The sequence below is a fragment of the Halichoerus grypus genome, chromosome 15 (assembly GCF_964656455.1).
Source record: "Halichoerus grypus chromosome 15, mHalGry1.hap1.1, whole genome shotgun sequence".
NCBI lineage: Eukaryota > Metazoa > Chordata > Mammalia > Carnivora > Phocidae > Halichoerus > Halichoerus grypus.
This window is the reverse complement of record NC_135726.1, coordinates 17,383,806-17,410,953: the sequence shown is the minus strand read 5'-3', so window position 1 is coordinate 17,410,953 and position 27,148 is coordinate 17,383,806. Positions and strand designations below refer to the sequence as shown.

Genomic DNA, 27,148 nt, shown 5'->3' with positions numbered 1-27,148 from the left:
GTAATTCAATGGCTTTTGTGAAGCTGAGCAGGCAACTGGAGAATGATAGAGAATGATAGTTTTGAAAACGCAGCCTGGACAGTAAAATCCTCACTTTCCCCTTTACTAATTCAGAACTTCGAGAAGGTCTTTACGAGGGCCTATGGGAAGATAAGGAGCAGCTGTGTCTCCTCTTCTTTATCAAAACCACGCTCCATCTATGCTCAATTGTGTGCAGCCCTGCCTGGTTGGGGGGCGGGGGGAGGCCCAGCCTGGTCTCTCCCGCACAGCCCACCCCCTGGAGAGAGGAGGGGATTTGGGAGGTGGAGTCGGGTTTCCTGGTGGCAGTCCCTGGGCCTGGGAGGACTCCAAGCCCCACAAATGGGAGCTGGCTTTTGTTTCTTGATTTGTGTCCAAGTAGAACAGAAGGCGCGGCCATGGGCAAAAACCTGAAGGGGGAAGCAACCGCTCTTGGGTCCGGCCAGCAGGGGCGTGGTGGGAGATGAAGGAGCCCGGCAGCCAGATCCTGCAGACATCAGATCCGGTGAGTGACAGGTCTCATTTGTGTTCTGCAAAGGTCACCCCGGCTGTGGGAGCGGAAGGGTTCAGAGGCAGCATGGCCGGGCAGGGGGTGGCCTTGGCCACCCAGGGACGTGGTGGTGGGATACAGGACATGCTGTATCTGGAGGACGGATTGCTGTCACACGGAGGGCTGGGGGAGAGGGGATCCTGGGAGGAGGTCTCTCCGGCCCGTGGCCTGGGCACCTGGGTGGATGGTGATGCCTCAGGAGAAGATGAGATGGGGGAGGGGTGGTATGGATTTGGGCATCAGTGAGGAGTCAGAGTTGGGCAGGTAGCCACTGAGCTGATGGAGGGACATCCGGGTGGCCCTGTCCATTGGAGCATGGGACTCAAAAGTGCAGTTAGGGAGAGAGTCAAGCCAGAGATAGGAAAGTGGATGAGGCCAGCACACTGGTAGCTGAAGCCAATGAGTGGACGAGATCCCATGGGGCGAGTACAGGGTGAGACCCAAAGAGGGCGAGGAAGAGAAGTTTCAGGAATCACTGGCATTCGAGTTCGAGGAAACAGACTCTGTGGAGAAGCGTAGGGAGTGGTCAGAGAGGTGTCTGGGAGAACAGGGGCTCAGGGAGACCCCGGGAGTCTGCGGCGGGGGGGAGACACAGCCTGGAGGGTTGCTTTCGGGCTTGCGCCTGTGTTAACCTGTGCACACGGGAGAGAGATCCAGGCTGACCAGCAAGGCTGAGGCTCGGCTGTGATTTCAGCCAGCTCTGCAGGTTTGCGGACGGTTTGTTTTCCTGGCTAGAAGTTTTGGAGCGGGCTTCTTGGGGGTTTCCAAGAGATCTGTCAGCGGGAACTTTATCCACATCTTAAATTTTCTCCCTGCTAGGACCTTTTAACTGTAGGTCACCTGAAAAGTGTGACCACGGCTACTGTGTATATATTATTTTAATCCCGACTTGAAGAAATATTTATAGCTGACACTTGTTTTAAACGGCCAGAAGAGGTTCTATTTTGTGATCCTTTATACCCTTCAAATGAAGAGCCTGCTTTGAAAAGATCTACAAATTACCTATACAAATCTTGGAGAGTCTACCTCTTTAGCTTTTTTTCTTTTTTAGGTCACAAGAGACCTGTCTTAGACCATTAGGGATTTAACATGACATGTCTGCTTTGCAAAGTGAAAGAGAAAGGGCAGTTTTTGGCTCAGATACAGCACTTGTGCCCCCCAAACGTGTCCAATGGCCTGATTTAGTATTAAAGCTCTGAAATAATTGATTATCCATGAGGGTAGCTATTTAAAGAGTTCATCTCATCAGATTCGAACTGACCGCACCTGCGCTGGGCACCAGGGTAGCTAGGTGAGGCCAGGCAGACCCAAACGGAGTCGGAATGGGGCCGGGGATCCTGCCTTCCGCGAGGCTCCGAGACCAGGCCTCCATTAAGAAAAGTGACAGGCTTCTGTCACCACTGTGCATGGGGAGCAGGCCCCTGCTGGGCCCAGGTCAGGGAATGAAAATTCTCATGGGGCTGCTCTGTCCTCCACACCTGCTCCCCGTCTCGAGCTCCCTGGGCCTCAGAGCCCCAGCTGTCCCAGGCCTACACTCCAGGTCCCATGCTTCCCTCCCCGAGCCCTTGCAGGCTTCCCAGCAGGGTGTGCTCCTGGTCCCTCCTGACACTCTCCTCCAGCGCGTCACTGGCAACCTGCAAAGTCTGGGTCGAAGGCCAAGGCCATTTTCTCCTAACCCTGGCAGGTTTCCTCTTACAGGCACCACCCAACTCGTTCCCTCATTCTGCCTCCTCCTTGTATGCTTAGCTGACAGTTTACCTTGGCAGGTTCACCAGGAAGCAATAATACTGCTAAAGCCAGGCGCTTGATGAACCTTGTGTTTCTGAAGTTGTGTGTGTGTGTAGGTAGGTGTGCCTTAGGTGGCCGTTGAAGTTTCCAGGCCGAAATTACTGCTGCCCTTGCTAACAGGAGCAGGGGCTCCAGCCCTGTCTACCCGGTGTGGCATGGCCAAGGCTAGGTTCCAAGGCCGTCTTGGCTGGTCCTAGTGCCTGCCTTGTCCAGGCCCAGGTGGGAGGCCTGTATCCTTGGAGGATGCTTCAGCCCCCACAAGAGCTCTGGGGCTGGAGGGGTGCCTGCCTGCCTGGCTCAGTCAGTTGAGCACCTGACTTGTGATTTTTGGCTCAGGTCACGATCTCGTGGTGGTGAGATGGAGCCCAGTGTTGGGCTCCACGGTCAGTGGGGAGTGTGTCTGAGATTCTCTCCCTCTGCCCCTCCCCAACTTGCTCATGTGCATACACTCTCACTCTCCAAATTAAAAAAAAAAAAAAGAAAAGATCTCTGTGGCTGGAAAGCTCCCCACGGACTGCGAGGGTTCTCGGTCACAAACACTGCACCCAAAGGCTCTTTGTAGTGGCTGCTGTGGTTTCTGCCTAGACCCCATCTTCAGGGCTGACACGTCCATCCCCCAGATGCTCTCACAGCTTTGTCCCTCCCTGGGAATCGCCCTCCGCCGAGGGGAGCTGCCGCACTCAGGTTTAAGGCCCCTCCTGGAGGCTGGCCTGTGGTCAGTGCTTGGCTGATGGAGAGGAGGCACTGAGGCTGGGCCCCTTGACCTCCACCTGGGGCACCCCTGAGGGGCCATCTCAGCTCCTGAGTTCCTTGTCGAAATGCCGAGGCCTCATACAACCAGAGTCTGGCTCACTTTCTCTGCTCGATCCTTCCTTCTTCCTTTCCTTGAACTATCAAATCTGCACAGAAATTGGGTTCCCCAGTCTAAGCTGCCATGGCCTAGCAGAGAGAGAGGCTGGGCTGGCCCACGGCCCCTCCCGTCCCTCCCCTCCCTCCCCTCCCCGTGCCCACGCCTCCAGCGCCACCCTGGCACCTGCTCTGCTGAGATGCCTCGACTGTTCTATTGTTACACGCCTTTGGTACACTCCAGCCTCCCTGAGAGGTCACCTGGGAGGCATTTGTTTGTTTTTGGACTTGAACTTAGGAAAAGTTGGGCCTTAGGTCTGTGTTTGATTTGTGTTTATGCTACCAACACCAGTAACTGGGGGGAAGAGAGTGGCCTTTCTTTGCTTTGGCTGCTAGGAAGCTCAGAGCCCTGAGTGAGGTTCATGTGTTACATGACACCCTGTTGCCTTCTGAGTCCCCTTAAAGTACCTCTCTCACCATGGTGATTTGTGGTGTTTTGCTGTATCACCCAGCTTCCTCTGAGCTGCCTCAGAGTGTTTGGGATGAGGTGGGCTACAAATGAGTAAACACAGGCAGCCGTAGGGGTGTGTTGTCAGAGAGACCCGGCTGCCAGTTACCAGCTCTGGGACATTTGCCAAGTCACAACTTCTCTAAACCAGAGTTTTTTCAGCCAGGGAGTGGGCCTGATGCCTGCATCACAGAATTATTTTGAAGATACACACAGTAAGCACGTGGCTGGTGTGTATCAAGGGCTCAATAAATGGTAGACATTAATAACAATTTTTTATAACATCCTGCTGCTCTCATGACTCTGCCCTACCATGTGTTGGGTCGGAACTTCTTCCTTCCTGGCACGTGCTGGCTGTCAGCCAGGATGCGTTTCTGGCCTATTGGGTTTTACTTTCTAATGGGAGAAAGGCGCCCACCCAGGCCCCCGCACCTCACGGCAGACTGTATGGGCTGGCAGAGGGACCAGTGGGGATGTTTGCTGATTGTTAATCCAGGCAGGTGGAAACACAATTAAAATGCCCATGACATAAATGAGCACATACTTGGCTGGAGGAAAACGAAAACTCAAACTCTTTATGCAAACCGAGCCTTCAGAAAATGAAAAAAAGTTTGTAGACGAGAGATCGGTGATGAGTAATTTAACCAAGACGATGTAAATCTAGGCCTTTGGCTACTTTAAATATAACCATCTGATATAAAAAGAATTGCACTAAATTTTTTAAAGCTGCGATCTTGCCTAGGGTGAGAGACTCACTTTCCCGGGAGGGCCACGTTCCCCGAAGGCAAGTGCGGAAGGAGCGGAATAGCACCCCTGTTACAGCGTCGCGTCCCCTCCAGGCAGCTGAGGCGGTTTTATGCATTTCAGCGCACGCTGGCACTCCATATGCTGCCCGTTACCTTGCAAACCTGTTTAGAACCCATATTGGGACAGAAAAGCCCATTTCGAAGGGCAGGTGGCTTAGAAAAGCCTTTCTTTTTTTTTTTTTTTTTTTTTAAAGATTTTTATTTATTTATTTGAGAGAGAGAGAGAGCACAAGAGGGGGGAGTGGGAGAGGGAGAAGCAGACTCCCTGCTGAGCAGGGAGCCCGATGCGGGACTCGATCCTGGGACTCCAGGATCATGACCTGAGCTGAAGGCAGTCGCTTAACCAACTGAGCCACCCAGGCGCCCAGAAAAGCCTTTGTTTTGTCCATTTCTATAGTCAACCTGCCCCTGGCTCTGTCCCCTCATAAATGGCGCCTGGGCTTGAACTTTGGTTTTGAGCTCATCCAAAGATGGGTGTACCACTGGAGTCCCTTGTCTTTCTGGGGGATGAAGAGAGTCGGGAGCAGGGAGCCATCCCTGTACCTGCTCTAGAACTGGCCTCTGGAGTGCATCCTCTTGGCGGGGGGCGGCGAGTGGGGGGTAGCATGAAGGCAGGACGGAGGGAGGGTCGCGTGAGGGCACAGCTGGGCACAGAGCAGGCCCCGGTATGGTCTGTAGGGGTGGGCCTCAGGAAAGGGGGAGAGGAGCAAAGAAGTGAAGGGAGGTTCGGGGGCAGAGCATGCGTCTGGCTGGGCTGTTTAGTCCTGGAGGGCTGAGGGACCCGGGGCCACACCGCTGGGCGGAAGCTGCCTCAGAGCTGCTGTGGCCACCAAGACAGGGAGAGGCTCACAGGCGGTGGCTCTTGAGCCCCTTGCAGGGATTTGCGGAGCACATTAATCAGCCTCGGGAGCCTTCCTTTGTGGGATCAGCCAGTGTAAGAGGGACAGTCAGTGCCTGGGGGACCAGAGACCTCCTGCTCTGTCACCCACAGGCAGCCCCTAGCCTGTCGCATGTGGGGACAATGTCCCCCTCACTGCCTAACCTGAGGAAGGGGGTGGGAGCCTGCAGTTTTCACTCTTCCTCAGCATCTATTGACGATTCTCCCTACAAATCTGTTGCCTACACATTTCCTTGCACCTCCAGAGTTTTGTTGAGTGAGAAAACCCACGCACTTCACCTCTATCTCCATAACATTTTCTTCCCTCCCTATGGAAGACAAAAGATCAAAGAAGACCAGAGACTCCCATACCCCTTGCCCGACAGAGCACAGAAGCCTCGGGGTCCAGTTTCCAAGCACGGGCTGGTCTGTTTACCCCAATGGCGATGATGATCGTAGTGAAGCACACAGTCTTGTTCCTAAAATGAGTATAATGGCTATGCTGATAAAGGCAGCATCCGAGAGGGGAGGGCAGAACAGACTTTGGAGCTAGCCTGCCCTGGGCCCATTTCCTGGCTCCATTTTTCACTAGCTATGGGAAACTGGAGGTCACTGGACTTCTTTGTGCTGCTGCTTCTTCCTTGTCTATAATATGGGGCTCAGTGTAGCTCACTAGGGGAATGCCTGCCATGTGGTGTGTCCTTACCAGCTATCACTATTAGTATTACTATTCTTACCCTGGATTTCATTACTGTAGCCAAGAGGCCTTTTCACGTGCTCTGTCATTTGAATCTGACAATCCTATAAGGCAGAGGGTGTGATGATTATTATTCTGCTGTGCAGATGAGGAAACTGAGGCTCAGAGAGGTTGAGGGACTTGCCCCAAGACACCCAGCCTGATGCAGAGTCAGCACGCTCCTCCACCTGGCTCGCCCTGGCAAGGCCGCACAGCCTAGTCCTCCAGGATTTAACAAGATGCTTCGCCATTACCTGGCAGGCCTCCCATTATCCCTGCTCGGCAGGGTGGGAGTTTTATCCCCTCTCCTTAGAGCACGGAGATAACAGCCCGGTGGGTGGAGTGGCTCCTGCCCGGCTGCCTCCTCCAGCTAAGCTGCTTTGGAGCCAGCTGATGAGGGCCGCTCTTCAAAATCATGGTGCATGGAGGCAGCTACCCACAGGCCACCCCACTCGGTGCTGTGGCAGTGATTAATAAGGGTAGTCTGCGTTCGGGTGAGGCCTCTCAGCTGAGGCCTCAGAGCACTTTGCAAGCATTAATTAAGCTTCATGGTGGTGGCTCAGGTTGGGGGGGTGCGCTGAATCCACTTTACATGTCTTTAGCTAATGCAGACAGAAACCAAATCACTGCCCTGGCAAGCCACGGCCTTCGGCTCTGCCAGGCCCCTGGGGGCATTCCTCATCCCAGCGGTTTGGCTAAAATCATTTGCAGAGAAAAGATTTCCTCACTTGTCTTTCCAGACCTTGAAAGAATAACTGGCCCTCAGAAGCCATTTCTCATTCAAGTTAGGAGCCCGCCAACAGCTCCGTGGCTGGGCCCTGCCCAGTGGCCAACCACTGGTCCACCAAAGCTAACTAGGAGCTAATGGAGCTCAGGCCTGCACCCGTCAGCATATCAGAGCCTACGGCACCTGCACCTGGGGCCTTTGGGATCAGGCCCGTCCCTGCTGTCCCAGCTGCACGGCACCCCCCAGCCCCTATCGCTTATCTGCTTCCCTCCCATCCCCAGCTCTGCCCGCACACATCGCCACCTGCTTCCTGTGGTTCCGACAGCCTGCAGCTCATCGGGAGTTGCAAAGAGCCCGCTTAACTGGGGGTGAAGAAGACATGCTCAGATTTGTGTTCTGAGATGAAAATTCAGGGAGATATGTATATGAGGTGAGGGGGGGGAGGCAGCAGGCTGTGGGGCCACTGACTACGCCAATGAGCCAGGGGAGTATGGATGGAGATCCGCTTGGGCACGGCAGTGGGGTGGAGAGAAGGGGCTTGAGGGGCATTTAGAAAGGAGATGGACAGATAAAACGCTCCGCCGCCGCTCCTGCCGCGGCCCGCACTGAGCGCCAGCAGCCCCAGCCGACAGCTCCGCCACCATGGAGGACACGAACGAGTACAGCAACAGAGAGGAATTCGCAGAGGGATCCAAGATCACCACGAGCAAGAATCAGCAGGATGACGGTAAAATGTTTATTGGAGGCTTGAGCTGGGATACAAGCAAGAAAGATCTGACTGAATATTTGTCTCAACCTGGGGAAGTTGTAGACTGTACAATTAAAACAGATCCAGTGACTGGAAGATCAAGAGGATTTGGATTTGTGCTTTTCAAAGATGCTGCTAGTGTTGATAAGGTTTTGGAACTGAAAGAACACAGATTGGATGGTAAATTGATAGACCCCAAAAGGGCCAAAGCTTTAAAAGGGAAAGAACCCCCCCAAAAAGGTTTTTGTGGGTGGATTGAGCCCAGATACTTCTGAAGAACAAATTAAAGAATATTTTGGAGCCTTTGGAGAGATCGAAAATATTGAAACTTCCCATGGATACAAAAACAAATGAAAGAAGAGGATTTTGTTTTATCACATATACAGACGAAGAGCCGGTAAAGAAACTGTTAGAAAGCAGATATCATCAAATCGGTTCTGGGAAGTGTGAAATCAAAGTTGCACAACCCAAAGAGGTATACAGACGGCAACAGCAACAACGAAAAGGAGGAAGAGGTGCTGCAGCCGGTGGACGAGCTGGTACTAGGGGTCGTGGACGAGGTCAGGGCCCAAACTGGAACCAAGGATTTAATAACTATGATGATCAAGGATATGGAAATGACAGTAGTGCGTATGTGGTGATCAAAACTGCAGTGGCTACGGCGGCCGTGATTATACGGGGTACGGACGGCGATATGCGGGCTACACTGGCCAACAGAGCACTTACGGCGAGGCGGCTCGACGGGGTGGCGATCGCCAAAACAATTACCAGCCATACTGAAGGAGGACGTTGGAGAAAACAGGAGGAGATTGCTGAAGTTAACCCATCTTGCAGGACGACCTTGAAGATTGGTCTTCTGTTGATCTAAGATGATGATTTTGTAAAAGACTTTCTAGCGTACGAGACACAGCTGTGTGCAACTGTACATAGCCGCCGATTAGTTTTCTTTGCTTTTATTTTGTCTTCTGCTGTGTTATGGCTCGATGTGGATTTGTGTTTATACAAATTTTATTTGTATGATTTCATGTTAAATCTCAAATAAATGCTTCCTTGTGTGATTGTTAAAAAAAAAAAAAAAAAAGATCGACAGGGCTGGGTGACTACCTGGAGGTGAGGATGAGGGAGGAGGAGGAGACCTAGATGAAGCTCCTGGCCATCAGATCCACTCCACCGGGCATATGTGCCCTCTGTGTCTGGCCCCGGGCTTAGTAAACTTGTGATCTACTCGGCAATGTTAGTGCAAACCAGCTGCCCCAGAGACACCATGCCAGGTAGAACAGCCAAGCCCCAACCCTACTTCCTTCACTGTAATTTCCCAGGCACCATCCTTTCGAGCTTGACCAGGGAGTGAGGCCTCACACTCAGAGCTCAGCCTCCATTCCTGGGCCATGGACATTCCAAGGCACCACTGGGTTTGACCCACACAAGAGTCGGGGGTGGGGGTGGGCTTTTATTCCCCACTTGGCTGAGGACACCAAGGCTCTGGGGTTAAGTGACCTGCCAGCGGTAGGCTGAATAGCAGCCCCTGACAAAGGTCCATGCCCTAATCCCTAGAACCTGGGGGAAAAGGAACTCCGCAGATGTGATTAACCTAAGGGTTCTGAACTGGGGAGCTTATTTTAGGTTATCCAGGTGGGCCCAGTGTAATCCCAGCAGGCCTTATAAGAGGGAGGCAAGAACGCCAAAGGGAAGAAGGGGATTGCAGTAGAAGCAGAAAGTGAAACACTTTGAAGATGGAGGAAGGCACCACAAGCCAAGGAATTCAGGCAACCCCTGGATGTTAGAAAAAGCAAGGAAATGGATTCTCCCCTAGAGCTTCCAGAGGAACTCCAACCTGGCGACACTTGGATTTTAGCTCAGCGAAATTGATCTTGGGCTTCTGACGTCCAAAACTGTAAGATAAGTAACTGTAAGATAATCCTAGGCGTCCTCCAACTCCAACAGAAATCCTCAGTAGGAGGCACAATTTATTCTGGGCAGAGGAAAAGGTTTATTTTGATTCTGCAGAGGCCCTCACGGTTTCAGAATTAACCTCTTTCCTTGCCCCGGACTGGGGAAGCCATAGACCCTGGGCCTGGTGGTCATTGGAGCTGTGACCAGGGTGAGGTGCTTGGGCAAGACAGAGGGAGAGCCCCCCTGAAAGGGGCTGGAAGGGTGTGGGAGGCAGAGGACAGGCAAGTGCTCCAAGGAGGAAAAGCAGCATTTTGCTAATGTTACCAAAGTGTGAGCCCCAGCTGCTGGGGGTCTGTGGTGAGGGGCCAACCAGAGATGAGGCATTCCACCTCCTACTGAGGGTTTCTGTTGTAGTTTGCCGTTGCTGCAGATTTGGGGAGAAAGCGGAGGGAACTGTCTCCTTGGCCACAGAGCTGAGGTGACTGCAAATTGCTCCTTGTGTGGTCTCAGTTTAACCTCCAGGGAACGGAGGGTGAAGGTCCCGCCTCCTCCAGGTGGATCTGCCACAGAAAGGGGGGGTGGAGCCGGGAGGGGCAGGGCTGCACAGGCTCCTGGTGGACAGTGAGGCCCCTTTCCACTTAAAATGTCGGATTCTCCTGGAAAAGGAAGTTTCTTTAACCATTGTACATTGTACAGTCCTGCCCTGGTTTATAGGATTTTAGTTAAGATTGTGAACAGTCACACAGTCCTCAGGGGGCTTCGGGGTCATTTTCACCTCGATGTGTGGGTCTTCACAGCAACCTGAGTCAGATACTGGTATCATCCCATTTTGCATTTGAGGAAACGGAGGCTCAGAGAGATGACATGTCAAGTTAGTTGTCAGCCAGGATTTTGACCCAGCTTTTCCTGCCTCCTCCTGGCCTTCCTTATGACCCAGAAGGGAGCTCAAAGATCACCCTGTTCACCCCTATTCTGTGACCTTGCTCTGTGAGGCCGAGGGCTTTTCCCGGCATACCACAGGGAGTCCACCAGCAAACTCGGTTGGGTCTATCTGCTCAGGGGTCTTTTTCTTGCACCCAAGACCTCTGCTTCAGGCCTGGACGTGGGGCCTTGGCCCACCCCATTGTTCACCCACTAGCCAGTATTGCCTAAGCTTGGTGCTCTTCCAGGCTCTGTGGGCAGCTCTGAGTCCGGAAGAACAGACTGGCACAGAACACGTCCTGGAGGCTGCTGTGGGTGGCTCCGGAGCCCAGCAGTGCCTCTGGGGGTGTTGCAGGAGCCACTGGGGTAATGCCATCCAGCAGAGCCGGACTGGGAGAGGGAGCATCTAGAAGCCACAGGAGGGGGTGGGGAGCCCACACTGAGGGTGGACATGGCCCAGAGTGAGCTGGTAAGAGGTCGAGGTGACCAAGGACCAAGGCTGGAACTGATGAGAGAGGACCTCTCCTATTCAAAAGAAGTAGGCTGTTTGGGGTAGAGGCATCACGGGCAGGAGCCCTGTATGTCAAGAAGGTCTCCTCCAGCCAGAAGGTTAGAAGATTCCATATGAAGAGTCAGTGGCTGGGTTTACCCCAGAAAAAGGGAAGGGGTCCAGCTTCCTCAGCTCTCTAAGAGCGTCTTTGGCTCCTGAAGCATATGGCATGAGTGGGGGGCAAACTCCACTGGATGCCATGGGGAGCAGGACGTCCCTAGGGAGGATTCAGAGTAGCTCTGCTGGCCACTGGAGCAGATGTGGGATGGGAAGAAAGGAGGGCAGAGGCAGAAAGGTGGAGGCCCCACGGAAAGCATCCAATCCTAAGCTCTTCGGATTGTTGTTAGAGCTGCAAGAGGATGAGGATGGGTGAACCTAGACACTGGGAGGCTGGTGGATACTCTGTATCTGGCCAAGGCCCAGCCCAGGCTGGTGCTGAGTCGTGGGGATCTGGAGAACAAGGAGCAGCGCGGAGAGAGAGGGAGCTAGGGAGCTATACACCACCCAGGAGGGAGGCACCTGGGTTTGCCAGTCTTCCTCTCCTGTGCTATGCTGCAGGGAAGCCAGCACACATGTTTCCCTGAGGACGATGACGTACGCTTAGCACAGAGCCTGGCAGGTGAAGGGTGCTCAGAGGGGTGCTGAGTGAGCGAGTTGGACCAAAAAGGATACAGAGGCCCGTGGTCTTCATAGTGGGCCAGGTTTTCCTCAAGGAAGATAAACTTCAAAGAGTAGAACAAAGGTGAAAATAGAGTAGAGGTTCTATTCTAGACTGTCTTATCTCTTGCACTATTAATAATCCTGCCCCAGTTTTGCAAACTGTGTAGCATTGTTCTCAATAGGATCTTTATATGATCAGCCATCCAGTCAACATGTTTGCTGGTCATGTACTAAGGTTTCACGCAGAACCAGGCCCCATGAGTGCCAGACACAGGTGCACCCACAAAGAAATGACTGTTGATTCAATAACCTCATTTGATCTTTGACAACCCCATTCATTATGTCATTATGGGGATGGGGCCCTGGAAGAAGAGGAAACAAAGGGTGGTAAGCCAGCCGGCCAAGGTCATGCAAATAACCAGTTCATGACCATACAACGCCATTCCTCTGGGTCTCCGGATGGTGACCTCAAGCTGACCCCGGCTGGCCTAGCAGCTCCCCACTACTGTTTGGCTCTTGTAGAAGTGACTCACGGACAGGGCTTTCCAGTGGTAGTTACTAAATATCCGAGAGAGAGACATGTTTCATAAAACTGTGAAGCAATGAAAAGCCCTTAACAATTGATTTAAAATCCATTTGGCAAGGAACTAGCACCAAAAATAGAAATATCCCCAAGAGGCCGAGGGGCCAATCTCCACTTCTCGTTGCTATTTCTGTCACTGTACTCATTTTCCAGTCCTGACCATGGGCGTGCATTTAATCTCTCACACGGACCCAGACCTCAAGCCTATGCTGTTTGACAGTTTATCAATAACAAGACCCATAACTGCATTTATGGGCTGCTGCTCTGCCAGGAACTTTACATTTGCCCAGTGAATCCTGCCATCAATCTACTTAGGTTGATAGGATTATTCCCATTTTACAGATGAGGAAGCTGGACCATCCTAGGGACACTCAACTCCTAGGTTTTATTTATTTTTTAATTTTTTTTATTTTTTTTAAAGATTTTATTTATTTATTTGAGAGAGAGAGAGTGAGAGAGAGCATGAGAGGGGAGAGGGTCAGAGGGAGAAGTAGACTCCCCACTGAGCGGGGAGCCTGATGTGGGACTCGATCCTGGGACTCCAGGATCACGACCTGAGCTGAAGGCAGTTGCTTAACCAACTGAGCCACCCAGGCGCCCCGGTTTTATTTTTTTTAAAAAGATTTTATTTATTTATTTGACAGCGAGCGAGAGCAGGAACACAAGCAGGGGGAGTGGGAGAGGGAGAAGCAGGCCTCCTGCCAAGCAGGGAGCCCGATGTGGGACTCGATCCCAGGACCCTGGGAACATGACCTGAGCCGAAGGCAGACGCTTAACGACTGAGCCACCCAGGCACCCAGCTCCTAGGTTTTAATCAGAGATTTAAGCTCAGGTCTGTTGGATCTAAACAAAGATGGTCTTCCTACTTCTCTGTGGTCACCAAACTTGTAGGTGACAGAGAAGAGCCTGGAAAAATAGTGAATGCATTCAGTGAAGATGTCAGGACCCTGAAATACCTTGAGGCCCTGGGCAGCGCTGTTCACTAGAACTCTCTGCAGTGATGGAAATGTTCTGTATCTGTTGTCCAATATGGTAGCCACAAGACACACATGACTATAGAGAACTTGAATTGTGGCTAGTGTGACTGAGAAACTAGATTTTAAATTTTATTTAACTTAGCCACATGTGGCTGGTGGCTATTACTGGACCGTACCAGACCTAGTGCTATGGGCAGAAACCAACAGGACGACTCTGGGTCAGGATGTGTGCAACTCTTGCCTTTGAGTCATAGGAACAGGACAGGGAGCCCAAAATAACTGGGGGACCCCGACACACTGTGTGCTCGGGCCTCAGTGCGTGAGCTCTGTGCAGCCCCCTCTACATTTGGGAGCTGAGACATGAAATCAGACAAAGGAAGGAGGGAAGGAGTGTGTAGGGCAGAGGGGAGAGATGGAGCTTGGAGAGCGGGAGCAGGTATAAGAGGGGTTCACCTGAGGACCTCGTCCCTAGTTCCCTGTGCTACAGCCCCAGAAATGCAAAGGAAACACGTCTTCAGAGAAAGACCTCAATGCCAGTAAATGGGCCTGCCCCAAAGGAAGCACCTTCCTGTCCCTCTGCTGGATGCCCTCGACTTCCTGTGAGCTTGTGACTGCTTTTGTCTGCTTCCTACTTCTCGTTTGCCTTGGAGCATCCAAGCAGCCTCTGCCTCATCCTGGGAGCAGGAAAACAAACATCACCGTGGAGACAAAAGCACTTGACTCCACTTATAGCGGCTAACGGCCCATGATTTTCCAGCCTGAAGGCCCTTTGCTTCTGTGAGCATTGCCCGAGAAGATCTGGCCATGGAAAAAGACATTAGGAAGCTGAGGGCAATAAACTGAGATCAGAAAGATGAAGGACCGGTCCCTGACGGGGGCATTGGAGGCCACAGTTCGAATACGATGGTCGCACAGGCTGCCTGGAACCTCAAACAGCTACTCTCCCTCAGTTTGCAAATTGAAAGCACCCTTCAGCCCATTGCCACCACCCCCCCTGCAGATGTGGGGGAGCAGGCGCAGAAGCAGAAGGGCCTGGACAACTTGCTCCAGAGGAGGCTTCTTGCCTTGGGCTTTCAAAGGAGAGGGTGGTTTTACCCTCTTGTCCTCCTGTCTTGAGGCCAGACTTCAAAAGGGCAGGAGGTGGATAGCAGAACTGGTCATAGGGAGAAAGGGCCTTTCCAGGAAGTCATGCTGTGAAGTGGGATATCTAATCCCTTCTTTTCCCTTCTGATTCTGGAAGGAGAAGAAAGAGTAAGCTTGGGAGGTTTGCAAGAGGCAGTTCCTGTGGTCCCCACATCACAGAGCCCTCCATCTGCGCCTGAGCCTGGACTTGGGATAAGGGGTCATACTTGGTCCCTGCCTGGAAGAGAAAGGCATATATGGCCACTGATGGCCATGCCGTGGTGTGTGCAGAGAGCCCAGAAGACGCCATGATCCATCAGGTTCTCGGTTCTGGGAACTACTGTGCATCACAAGTCCCAGCGCACAGTGGCGGCTCTGGCTGGAGGCAGGCCAACCCGGCTGAGCCGGGGAGGAGGCTCAGTGGTATAACCAAACCTGGCTGCCCTGGGCGCTGCTCCTGGGTGACTACCTCTCTCTGAAGGCTGCACTTTTGGGGAAGCAGACATGGGTGAGGGTCTGGGTCATTGTTGTGTTATGAATCTGGCGTTGGTCCTGGCCCACCAGGTACTCTGAGGTAGGGTGCGTGGAAACCCTAAGGCTGGATTACTGATGACCTGGATTCAAATGTGGACAAAGTCAAGGCCTATCTGCTTTCCTGTCAGACACGGGGCTCAGCCCAGGCAATCTGTCTGCCAGCTCCCATACTCCAAGTAAGGCTCGCTGTAATCAGGGCTTCCAGAGCCAGTCCGAGCTGTATGAGGACTGGTTCGTGCTCTGTGCTCGGGCAGTGTTGTTCTGAAAAACAAGGAGGCCTCTGTGGCCAGTGACCAGGGAGCTTTGACTGCTCCGGCAACCACTGGTGTAGGGCTGGATTTCCTGAGAAGGACCTGGGTAGGTTGGAGGACACCGGGCCTCAAGGCTACTACATTGACTCTGGGAGAGCAGTGGTTTCCGCTCTCAACAAGAGCTTGGGGCGGGAGAAGGGAGCTTGAGGTACATGTGATGGGCACCACCGGCCCTTCTTCCCTGGCCTGCAGTGTAACACAGTCGGGTTAGCCCAGGTGGGGAGGAGCCCAGGGCCGACACTGGCCTGGCCTGGTTATCCTTGTCAGCAGTGAGTCTCTATGAGCCTTCTGGGCTATGCCGTTCCCTCTTCTTTTCCAAATGAAGGGGAAACAGTTCTCTGGACCAAGCAGTGGGCCCTGTCTTAGGAGAGGGGAGTAATGTCCGGGTCTGCAGTGAGGAAAGGAAGCTAAAGTGGGGCCATGCTTCCAGTTTGAGTGTAGAGGAGGTGACCCTTGAGGTCAACTTTGACTTGAGAGCAGCAGAAGCTGCCTAGGCCCTCCTCCCCCACCTGTCCCTCTCCCTTTCCCCTTCCTCATTCTTCCCAGGGATGCCTGAGAACATTTTCCGGAGAGAACACCTGAGTCTGAGCAGAGCCCACGCTGGGCCTCTGTGAATATTTGGTACAGATGCTTCCTACTGCCTCCCCAGTCATGCTTTTTATCAACTGCAATGCCAGGGCCACGGGTTGTGATTCTGTGGAGAGAATCAATTTCATAGATGTCAATAAACTAAGAAGAGGATTAATTCAGACTCTGAGGCTGAGCACGACCGCTATTTTGGGTCAAGTCCACATTTTGTTCCTGAGTGGACTCTGGCTTCCGCATCCTTTCCCGAGTTCAGCTCCTCAGCCTTCATTTTGAGTTCAGTGCACTGAGTTTGGCCATGTGCCTATGAGGAAGCCCTGGACTCCTTTCCATTCTTGGGGCCTTTCCCCACCATCTCCTGCTGTTCATTGTAAAAACCAAGCCACATAGAAGAGAATTTAGAAACACATCAGGCAGATTCCCACCCCTCTCACAGCAATCAATTCTCTTCGGCCTTCCCCTTCGATCTGGGTCCATGTGTGTGATGGCTGGACAAGGACACTCGCTTTATGGTCTATTTATTCAGTTAATGTTAGCTGTGTCTCCATGTGGCCTTTGAGTCTTTGAGCGCATCATATCCAGTGGCTGCAAAATGTCGTGTCAAGTGGATAGACATGCATTATTTAATCATTTGCCTTCTGTGCACATTATTGCTGGAAGCCAGGTCACCTGACCTGACTATGGCTCATAATGCACATTTGCTAGGGCCAGTGCAGGGAGGCACAAAAGTAGGGCCAGAATTTAGACACATTTATTTATGAAACATTTATTAACTATCCGCTAAAGGCAAGGAACTGTACCAGAGAGAGGGTGAGGTTTGGTGGGAGTGGGGGAAGTAAGAAAATGTGGCCCTAGATACTCAAGTGCTTGAGAATCTGACTGGGGCCAGGAGAAGGGCCTCCAGGTCTCACAGGTTGAGGGGGGATGTTAGGGCTTGTGAGTCCCAGGGAAGTTACAATATGTCTGGTTCTGAGAAACTAGGTTCTCAAACAGTTGGGACTTGTCTTTTAGACATTGGTGAGTTCCCATTTATTTGCCACTGATGCTAAAGTAGTCACCTTTGGGACTAATTTACCTTAAAAAACAAATAAGCAAAGGTTCTAGGGGCTTTTCCTATTATCACTTCAATTTTAGTCATATGCCTTTGGATGTTTCTTGAGTGGGAGGGGAAAGGATGCGGAAGGAGAGCTGTGTGGTTGGGAACTGTGGGAGATGCAGGAGTTTTCCCCAGAATGTCTCACGTCCATCACACACAGCAGTGGGGTCACAGAGGCTAAAAACCACTACTTGGTAGGAGAATAACTGCTAGGTTTACTGAGCTCCTACTGCAAGACACACTGTACTAGGCACTTGACATAGGGAAGCGTGATTTTCTTTACAACAGTATTTTAAGGTAGGTATGATTCTCTTCCCTTTATTTATGGAGTTTGCAAATTAGGAGAGTTAAGTGACTTGCTAGAGGTGACTTAGCCCTACCTCTTCTCTAGAACCAGGTGGCTGCATAGTATCTCATGAATCCCTGTTTCCAAAGAGTGGTCTCATGTATGTTTGCCTTTGAAAACAAAAGGGTAACTGGAGATCAACCCAGACCTAGGAATGCAAGAGAAATTGTATGTAATAATTTTAGAAAGCTCTCTTAAAGTAATTTACTTCCCATAAAGAATAGGTACTTAGAGCTGAGATTGATAAGAATATATGTTTAGGGTTAGTAGTTAAGTTTATTTTGGTCATTTTCAAAAGAAACTGTACCTTAAAATTAACATACCACATCAGTGGGCTAAGAAACTGATCTCATCCTCACTCTTTCTGCTGGTAGATTAAAGACTTGAGGGTATTTACAGACTTTCTGTTCTGCCCCAAAAAGTCAGGAGGCCAGACCAGAAGCTCCTGCCCAGCAAATTTCAGTGGTGGAGCCGGATCTGTCCGCTGAGCCAGGAGCTGGATGTGTGTGGTGGGCAGAAGGGAATTTGAGGGATCCCACGTAAGCGTTCCAGGGGCCACGGCAGTCTGGGCCTGGTTTTTAAATTTGACTTTGATGTTTTTCTTGATTACGCCACAATCCTAATTCATCGTCCCATACATCAGAGCTGTAGGTTCTGCTTTCAAATGGCATACGGAGAACTATGCTCAAGGTGCTGATTTATCTTATTCTTTCATGGAAACCTTCTTTTACCTCTGACTGTGGATGCTCTACATGCTCTCATCACTACCCCTTGGGGCATCTTTGCTTCACATTCAATCCCTGCGCCCTGTGCTCGGAGGGGCTTCACTGACCGTTTCCTCTGCAGGCATGTCCACCATGCCTGCCCCCGCATCTGGGTTGACATCCAGTCTGCAGGCTGATGTACACCCTTGAAACTCTGTGGTGAATTTGGAGCTAGAGATGCATTCATGAGGCCTTGGCATATAGAGGGGAGCTGCATCCCTCTCCCAGAGTAGGTGAGGTCAGCAGGGGCATGGGTGGAGGGGGAAAAGCAAGGAGACCAGGGTCTGTCTTGGGGAAAACACAGCTGAGCTGTCAGTGGAGGTTGGAAGGGTCATAAAGGCACAGTAGAAGAGATGGGAGTGGAATTGGGAAGACATAGGTGCCCCAGGGTTTTGAGGTGACCAGGTGGGTTTAGAGGGGCCAAGAGCCCCAGGCTGTGTGGGGCCTGCTGGGATTCCTGTCCGCTGTTCTTGTTAATTTTTTTTTTTTTTAAAGATTTTATTTATTTATTTGACAGAGAGGGCACAAGCAGGGGGAGCAGCAGGCAGAGGGAGAGGGAGAAGCAGGCCTCCCGCTGAGCAGGGAGCCCGATGTGGGGCTCGATCCCGGGACCCCAGGATCATGACCTGAGCTGAAGGCAGATGCTTAACTGACTGAGCCAACCAGGTGCCCCCTGTTCTTGTTAATTTTATCCAAATCTTCAAAATCATAAATCCTGTGTGATGGGGATGAGTCTAAAACTATTTTTTTCAGTTCACTTTTTTTAAACTCATAGAATATTATATGATCATTAAAGAACACTGGGAAGAAAAAGCGGAAAGAAATTTTAAATACCTAATTTCAAACCTTTCTGAACACACCAAATGTCAACCTTTTGGTATATTTTCTTTCAGTGGCTTTTCAGTGGCTTAGGGTTATTAAAGTTGTGATTAGAATTATACTGTATATATAAATCTGTACTCAATTTAACATTTATATCCCAAGTATCAATCTATGATGGTCTTTTAAAACATGGCAAACATCATTCGCACGGGTACAAAGTTCAGCATTCGCCTCAGTCCTCTTCAGAATATTACTCCTTCCGGCTGTTGTACATGTTCTGGCTACTAGATGTCAGGTCAGGTACTGCGAGTAGCACGTAAATTTATGCCCACAACTGTCTTCATCTCGTATTTCCAACAGCAGTGGGTTTCGCCTCAAGTGTCCTGATGCTAAAATCCCGAGTGTACAAATGTTCAGAACAGTTATGCTTTCACAGTTGCTCCTAAGAATATAAAATTGCCCTTTTCATCCTGCCTGATGCTACTTATTGCCTTAAAATTGTGCTTTGTCTTGATATAGCCGCTCATGCTTTTGCTTTTGTTTGCATTTAACTGGTATAGCTTTGCCTACCCTGGCGTTGTTTTATTTTACCTGAGTCTCTTGCATTTATTTAATCTGGGAGCCTTTGTCTTGTAACAAGGGAATGTTAAAGACTCACTTTTATTGCAGAACCATTTTGGGTAGCCTCCTGTCATCTTGTTTTATGTTTTCTGGATTTCCTTTCTTTTCTGACTTTTGCGCCATAGCAGATGATTTCTTTTATCTTCTGCAGTGATTTGGACGGGAGACATCTTGATTCTCACTCCACTGATCTGCATTCTATTGCCTCCAATGAATGTTTTTGATTTGTCTCTGTGTTCGGTTTCTAAGCAGCTCTGCTTATCTCAGCCTGGCCCCTTCTCATCTCCTTTTGGTGGAGGCAACATCCTCTGCAGAATGGTTTTAAAGGCCCTCTGTAGTTTTTTCTTTGTTTGCTCACTCTGGGAATGGAGTCCTGCATAGGTGCCCAGTGGTGCTTCCTGCAAGATAAAGGGACCATCCAGGCCCCAGCCAGGGGGTAGGTGTGTTTGGGGATGGTGACGGGGCGAGGCAGGAAATGTCCTCACCACTGCCTTCGGAAGCCCCCAGGAAGAGGTGCCTGCTGGCCCTTACTGAGAAAAGCAGCCTGAGCAGCCGTGGTCCCAGCTGGCAGGGCTGAGCTCTCTGCAGAGAGATGGTCCCAGGGCTAAAGACCAGAGTGAGAGTGGATGGGGGACTGGAGCTGCCTGGGTCTTGGCTCTGGCCTAGAGACGTGGTTGAGCCTGATAGGCTCTGCATGAAATTTCCTGGGCACATGAATTATTTGAAAAGAGGCTTTTTAAGACTTTTTAAGATTTCAGTGAGGGCTTTTTCAGTGCTTCCATTTGTCTACTCTCTTTTTTTTTTTTTTTTTTTTTTAAAGATTTTATTTATTTATTTGAGAGAGAGAGAATGAGAGAGACAGCACATGAGAGGGGGGAGGGTCAGAGGGAGAAGCAGACTCCCTGCCGAGCAGGGAGCCCGATGCGGGACTCGATCCAGGGACTCCAGGATCATGACCTGAGCCGAAGGCAGTCGCTTAACCAACTGAGCCACCCAGGCGCCCCATTTGTCTACTCTCTTAACCAGGTATTGCTCTAATGTATATTAAAACTCTCTCTATGGGGCAATTAAAAAGCTTTAAACGACTTGCTTAAATTAAACACTCTGGCATTTTTTTCATTTATGCAAGATAGTTGCTCCTCTGTGTCCCCAACACACAGGGGCCTGTTCTGGGGAGGCCTTGCCCCAGCCACACACAGGGGAAAGGCCGGGTGGCTCTGGCTAGGGAGGACTGCCTGCCAGGACTGAAGAAGGTCTCCAGAGGGAGACACAGGCCCAGCAAAGATTCTCTTTTCTTTCTTTTTTTCCAGCTTTATTGAGATATTATTGACATATAACATTGCAAGTTTAAGGTGTACAATGTGATGATTTGATACGCGAGTATATTGTGAAATAATTACTACGGGGCTTTGTCTTCTTGAAGGGCCTGGAGACAGGGGTGGGGCTGGCCTGCCACCACTGATCCTGCATCTGACCAGGCCAAGGCTTTCCAAACAGTGGCCTCAGGCCTGCTGGAAGGGCACAGGGCAGCGCATATGGGGTAGAGTGAGGGGGCCGGCCTGGCTTCTGCAGATGGACGGGAAGCCAAATAGTGACTTAGGAGAGCTAGACCACTTCCGCTGAACACTAAAGGCTGACGCCTCAAAAACGGGAAGTGTCTCCAGGACCAGCATCTCAGCTGATCCTCTGGAATCCCTTGGAACATTTCAGCCAGAATCAAGAGGGTCCAGACAAGCTGGTTCCCAGGAGGCCTTGGGGCTAGGACAAGTCCAGGCCTTGGCCACTGAGATCAAGGTTATCACTCTAATCTCCATGCCACTCTAGGCCCACATGGTCAGGATGGCCACTACCAAGCCCTTGGAGGACCAGAGGGGTAAACTGAGCTCCAGAGGTGTAGATGATATATCCAAGATCACTCTACAGGCCAATCCCAATTCTCTTCAGTGTCTCAAAATATCCACACTTCTATGTGTGTTGGTGTAAACCCTCTGACTCAGGTGTTAACATCTGGGTCAAAAGCGTGTGTGTGTGTGTGTGTGTGTGTGTGTGTGTGACCACACCCCCCTTGCCCCTGTCAGTTAGTCGCTCCTCCTCTGTGCTTCTAGTACTCTCTGCTCATGCCCCCAGCATACCACTTACTTCGCTGCACTGCCATTATCTGTCCGCGTTTGTCCTTGCAGGAGGCAGTACTTAAGGGCGGGGACTTTGTGCTTCTCTTTGTATACAGTAGACACACATGAATTTTGTTAAATGAATGTTGATGAATTCCTAATTCCACTCACTACACATAGGTTACAATGGTTTGGTCCAATTAAACGTGCAATCCTTTTCTGATCCATTAGTGTAAAATTATGTTCTTCTGAAGGTTAGCAACTGAACAATTATTTTGCTCAGCACTCCATCCCCGTGGGGAGCCTGGCTGCTTGGACCACACTGCTTCGTGGATGCTCCTTGTGGCCGCATGCTCTAATTGCAGGCAAAGGGTCTCAAGAGTGGGTCTTTCAAATGAAGCATGCAAAGGACAAATCTTTTTACTGAGTGTATACCCAACAAGTTTCTGCAACATACCAGCCTCTGCCTCCTTCACCTTCACGCTGCTACCTCAGACAGCACAGCTGGACCTGCTCAGACTTGATGTGGGGGAAGGGTGGCAATATAAGGTCCCCATTTGGCTCACCTGCTGGGCTACCTTATTCCAGAGGTATGAGGAAGCACCTAGAAGGAAGCATCACTGGTGACCATCACAGGTGACCACGTTCATTTGCACATTTCCTACAGTGCACTCCTTGTTCTGTTTTGGAATTGCCTAACCCCTAAGGATAGGCACCGTGTCTCATTTACTTCCATCTCTCCAGTGCCTGGCACAAGGCTTAGCACACAGTAGTGTTAAGGACGTGAGCAAGCTGTGAACACTTGCTGAGCACCTACTGTGTGCTACGCCCTGAGCTGGGCGCTGATCACAGGAATATCTAAAAATGGACCCTTGGGATCAGAATGATCAGGTAAAAGGGAACTGGCTGGTAAAGGTATTCTGAATAACCACGGCTGTACTTTGTGATGCGCAACCACTTGAAACGTCCATACCTTTATTATTATTATTTTGATTTCCCAATTTGATTTTATCCTTCAGAAGTCACCATTCCACCCTGTTGTGTTCAGTGTTTGACACACATTAATCGTTACTGGGGTCGGTGGCCACAGGAGCCTTTAACATTCTATTACCCAAGTGTTTGTCATTTCTCATTAATGGTATGTTTAAAATCCCCAGGCACTTTTTCCTGGATAACTTGTCAAAATCTCTGTGGCCTTGCCAACCTGTTTATTTATCCTTCCAGAACTGTGGAGGGCATCTGGAACCCTAGTATGACTTTCTAGAGAAAATACAGTGTGGCACCATGGTCTCTTTCATTTTCTATCATCTTTCACATCAGAACTCCTTTACTTGTTAAGGGGCTCTCTCGTGGCTGTGAAAGTCCCCTCCCCATTGCCTCACACCCTTCACAGAACTGCAGGGGCCTCTCGGAAGAAGCCCGCACTGTGCCCCTCTCCCTTCCTGCCTTTGTTTTCCATGGTTATCAGAAGTGTAGCCATGTAGAGAAATCTGGTGGTCAGCAGCGACTGCAGCCATTAGAAAAGAGATTTCTCTTCTAATGCCCCTAAGGAGCATGGGGTCTGGTTTCTAGTCCCTGCAGTTTGCAGAGAAACAAGCACAATTAATTCCCGATGCCAAAAGTCTGAAAAATTTCATTTTGTGAAATGAGCTCTCCGCAAGGGAGGGGGCGACTGGCTGACAGGTGCTGAATCCAAGAAGGACTATGGGATTTGCAATGACCCTGACTCAGGCCCTCACAGCAGCCACCCTGGCGGGCAGCTACTCAGGCAGGGGTGTCACTGGGAAATCATGGACCAAATGATAACACTGCCTGCTTCCCAGAACACAGAGAAAAGGACTCAGCCCAGTGGGCAAACCTTCTGCCTCCTCCCCCACAGAAAAGTCCTAAGCTTTTTGCCTGAGTTTGAGCATTGCAGCTGTGTTTGGCATCTGTGTTCCTGGCAGCCCATGCTGCCTGCCACTTGACATAGGCAGCGGTGCTGGTAGCCGACCTCCCACTCTTCTACTGCCTGGGGCTTTTGTGAAGACCAAATGAAAGAAAAGGCTGTGCACATTGTTTGGAAAGCAGAGAGCAGGGGTAGGCGTGCTGGCTTGTGGTGCCGTCTGGCCATGCTCTCCTCAAACTCTGGCTTTGGGCACGCTTGGTCACCTGCTCCACACTGCAATCATACGCCCAAATTCAGTGAGCTGCCTCAAATTGGTGCTTTCAGATTTCACATCCCCTCTTTTGCCTATGAACTTTTTTGGTTTTCTAACACTTGTTAGCCTGATATCCAAGGCTTTCCAAACCCTTATTTCTAAACATCTGTTTCCTACTGAAAACCTCTTCTCCATTTCAGGGCCCCCAGAACACATCATTGGCATTCCCAGCCCTGTTCATTTGCTCACAGCTTTTCGCTGCCTTCCCTCTTCTCGGTACTCACTGCTCAGAGCCTCTCCATATCGTACCCACTCTTGAAGACCAAGCAGAAGACCTCTACACAAGCTAATCAATGAATCCTCTTGCCCTCTTTCAAAATAACAGTCATTGGGTTCCTGTTGACCTTGAACCAGGGAGGTAGTGATCACAGTGGTTAAGAGAAGGTTTTGCAGTCAAATTGCCTGGATTGGGGTCCTGGTCCCACTTCTCACTGCTTGTGTGACCTTGGGCAAGTTAAAGTACCTGAGCGTTGCTTTCCTCAGCTATAAAATAGGGATAATAATGGTATCTCTTTTATGCATATAAAGTGCTGAGCGCAATGCCTGATGGCACTGTGAGCATTCAGTAAAGGAAGGTTAGTATTACTCTTAAGAATTTTCTTAAAGTTGGCTTGTAGTGGCCATAAGAGCCCAGGGAAAGTAGATTTTATTGCCCCAGATAAGAAAAATGAGGCTCAGAAAGGTTAAAGCACTTGCCCGAGGCCACACATTGGTGGTGAAGCTGAGATTCAGATTCAGGTCTGTCTGTCTGGGATCCATAGCTTTAGCCAACTGCCATAGCCAACCCGCCTTAATCAGGCCTCTTGTGCTTACTTCAGCCCTTGTTCCTTGGTTCACTCTGCACATTGGCATCTCCCTTCTCCGCAGCCAGACCCTGGGCTCTTGCAGAGCAAGGTTTTTCAAAATGCACCATTCCGTATTTGTTGAGTGAACAAGAGGGAACGGGTGGGGAAAATGCATTTTAAGATCAGAACTTATCCCAAGAGAACTTAATACTGGTACTTAGGTCCCTGGAAGTCACGGGTCTCTCAACAGAACGATGCGTGAGCCTGCCTTCCGGATCTTCCCCACCTCAATCCCCCCACCACACTTTGACCCTGGACATCTGACTATGTTGCTCTCCTGCCAAAATACTTCCAGGGATCCCCACACTTGCCGTGTAACTAGTCTGAGTGTTTTCTCTAGAGTCCAACATGCTTTGTTAACATAAGTCTTCACTGAGCTTAACATACATTTCTTTGGTCCAGAAAGCAAATTTTTGGAAGAGGAATAGATATTCAAGGACAGCAGCAATGTGTTCCCTAAGAGCTGTGCAGTGAGTGGACCCACGGTCTGCTCTAAGATCCAGGAGAACATGGTTCTCCTGGGGCTATGGTTTCTAGATTTATGCCCCATTTATTTTTAAAGCAAAGCTTCATGTAAAATGCTCTAAACACTAGGTCAGAATGTCAGAACTTCAGGATAAATATGATGGAGAACAATGCCCATTTTGCTGCTTGCTTTACCATCCCAGGAAAGAAACCTCACATGTATAAATGGGACAGAGAGAAGAATATGAAAGATTGTATAGAATGCCCAAAGTTACTGAGATCCTACATTTTGGTGTAGACACAATCAGATGAAACTGTCCTTTCAACCACCTCAGGGACCAAGCAAAGATGGAGAATGTGGTAGTGAAAATGTAGAAAAGATCATGGAGATCCTCATAAAAAAATTCTCTATTAACCAAAAGTTCCCTATTAAAGAACACCTGAAATTCCATTTCATGAAAGCCACCATTTTTAAAGCATCTACTATGTATGAGGTGTTTTATTTGCATTATCTAATTTAGTCCTCACCACAACCTGCAAGAGAGGTGGTGCTAGCTCCATTTTATAGAGGAGAAAACTGACAGTTTATTTTTTTTAAGATTTTATTTTTAAGTAATCTCTATACCCAAAGTGGGGCTTGAACCCACAACCCTAAGATCAAGAGTCACACACTCCACCAACTGAGCCAACCAGGTGCCACGACTGTCTTGATCAAGGCCAATGGATGGCAGAGTGGCTTTGACCTCACATACGCCTGACTCCTACCCAAGATCTTTCTCCTAGAGCATAAGCCTTATATTTCCCTGAGAAATCTTGGAGTCAGAGATTTAGAGCTCTTGGGTCATCTGTTATAAGTATACTTTGATCATCTTCTTCCTCAACTCATTTAGCAGGGGTCAAGACCTGTGCATAATGCAGTTAGCTAATTTGTTTATCCATTGTATGCTTATTTAAATGGCTTGAAATCTTTCCTCAGTATCATTATCTGCCAGAAAATTGGGGCCACATCAAGGTAGTTCATGAGCTTATACTGAGCAAGTATTTTCAATCATGTTTTAACTAGTAGTAAATCTTTTTCTTCATTTATCTTAAAATTGTCTGCTTGTTCTCCTTCCTGTAGCCCCTGTCTTGTAAGATTCTATAAGCCCCTTCTGATAGTAACAATAGCTAATATTAATTGAGCCCTCACTATGTACCAGCCACTGTTCTAAGTAATTTGACTCAATCAAGGAGATAGGCTCTGTTATCATCCTCATTTTACAGGTGAGGAAATGGAAGCACAGAGAGATCGATCAACTTGTCCAAGGTCACACAGCCCAAGTGGTAGAGCTAGTATTCATCTCAGGCTGACTGATTATAGAACCTACTTTGCTAAATGCCTTAGTTTTTTGTTTGTTTGTTTGTTTTTTGTTTTAAAGATTTTATTTATTTATTTGACAGAGATTGACAGTGAGAGAGGGAACACAAGCAGGCGGAGTGGGAGAGGGAGAAGCAGGCTTCCCGCAGAGCAGGGAGCCCGATGCAGGGCTCGATCCCAGGACCCTGGGATCATGACCTGAGCCGAAGGCAGACGCTTAACGACTGAGCCACCCAGGCACCACTAAATGCCTTAGTTTGTAAAGAACATTTCCTCCTAAGTGAAAGCACTCTAGAACAGTGTTATTCGGTAGAAATATGAGCTATAAATGCAAGCCACATATATAATTATAAATTTTCTAGTAGACACATTAAAAAAGGAAAAAGAAACAAGTGAAATTAATTTTAATATATTTTATTTAACCCAATATATCCAAAATATTATTTCAACCTATAATATTCACATTAATGAGCTGTTTTATATTTTTTCATACTAATTTTTCAAAATCGGGTATATATTTTATACTTGCAGTGTATCTCAATTTGGACTAGCCACATTTTGAGTGCTCATTAGCCACATGTGGCTTGGACAACATGGATATAAATGGGCACTCTTCATATTTCATCTATGATTTTTTTCTATTTCAACTTTAAGTTTTGCATTACGATTAGATCCAAGAAGCCTATGTTAATGTAAACGTGCCCTTTGGGTAATTTGGTGAGCAGAGCAGTAGTTTAGTACAGTGGAGAGAAGAAGCTTGAGGAATTACTAAAACCTGGG

At 49.6% G+C, this 27,148-nt stretch overlaps 1 protein-coding gene and 1 pseudogene across 4 annotated transcripts in view; one reads left to right on the top strand and one right to left on the bottom strand.

Annotated features, from left to right (window-relative positions):
* The window catches only part of SMPD3 (sphingomyelin phosphodiesterase 3), an 83,636-nt gene that overhangs the window by 49,927 nt on the left and 6,561 nt on the right, over window positions 1-27,148 (bottom strand). The window lies entirely within an intron of this gene.
* On the top strand, window positions 152-8,650 carry LOC144378771 (heterogeneous nuclear ribonucleoprotein D-like pseudogene; annotated as a pseudogene). Its single transcript, XR_013444043.1, has 2 exons — window positions 152-523; window positions 6,870-8,650. The product of XR_013444043.1 is annotated as a heterogeneous nuclear ribonucleoprotein D-like pseudogene (transcript).